Below are 1,252 nucleotides of genomic sequence, written 5' to 3' on the forward strand. Positions count from 1 at the left end.
AGACCACCGCGTCGCCATCGCAACGCTGCACTCAAGAACGAGGGCCACATCTCGAGGTCCGAAACTCGAGCAGCTTTCCCGATCCTCGAATTTATTGGTGCGACCATCGCATCTTTGCAAAAAGAGAATCAAGAAGGACCCTCTCTTGGTATATAGCTTCCACTCAACTAACGCGCAAACCGGTGTCCGTCGAATAATCTCCCAAAGTGTCGAGGGGTCATGTTATTTTTCAATTCACTAAAGTCTCCACTACTCGGGTGTCAAATAGCATCGCCCATTAACTAGGGTCGACCGCCATAATCACCACTGCATGACAATAACAACACATTCAACACGCAAGATTCACAAAAGTTTAAGCGTAAATTTAAGGTTTTAAACCAGTAACCTCTCGCTTATTAAACGTAGATATCAAATGTTAAACAGAGACCCAAATTTTATTAAACAGACTACGAGAATACTTAAACAAATGACAACAAAAACTTAAACTCAGAACATCTCATTTCTTAAACGTCAACCCTCATTTAGTAAAATCGCAACCATATCAAATGAAAGGGGAAATGTAAATTATAAATATTACATAAATCATAACAATCGAAAAAACTTTTTCGATAGTGTATACTGCATCTAAAAATGCAAAAACAAAACAAAACCCTAGCTGAGAAATCTCCCTGCAGACTAACAAAACCCCAGCCGAGAAATCCCCCTGCAGACTTCAATATCTTACAATAAAAACAGAACACAAAACAAAACCGAAAAAAATCTTTCTTTAGTAATGTATCGCTAACATAAAACCATACTCAATACCTTAAATCAGAACCGATGAAATGCCAACTAGTCATGGCTGGGGACTTCTCCTTTGAGATACCGTGGAAAGGAAAAAGTCAAGAAATACAGAGGCTTCACGCCGTAGAGACAACTCGAGACGACTTCAGAAATGGAAGAGTCAAGACGCTGAGTCGAGAAAAAGCAAGTAAACGGCTCCAATAAATTGCTCTCTGGGGTTACTCCCACTGAAAACCACCCCACTTCCTCTCAAATCGCCGAGATGGTCAGCAGCCCACGACTCCCCCACGCAAGGGCATTTTCGTCTCATAAAATTTGAAACTCACCTCGCTCACATCCGTTACAGTGGTTTGGGGGTTTGAAAAACATAGTAGTTTAAAAAGGAGGGGGTTTTTAGGGATTGCAAAAACTAACGGGGTGTTTTTGGCAATTTTACAAACTTAAAGGGTTTTTGGCAATTTCCACTTTA

Source organism: Dioscorea cayenensis, chromosome 13, assembly GCF_009730915.1.
Source record: "Dioscorea cayenensis subsp. rotundata cultivar TDr96_F1 chromosome 13, TDr96_F1_v2_PseudoChromosome.rev07_lg8_w22 25.fasta, whole genome shotgun sequence".
Lineage (NCBI taxonomy): Eukaryota > Viridiplantae > Streptophyta > Magnoliopsida > Dioscoreales > Dioscoreaceae > Dioscorea > Dioscorea cayenensis.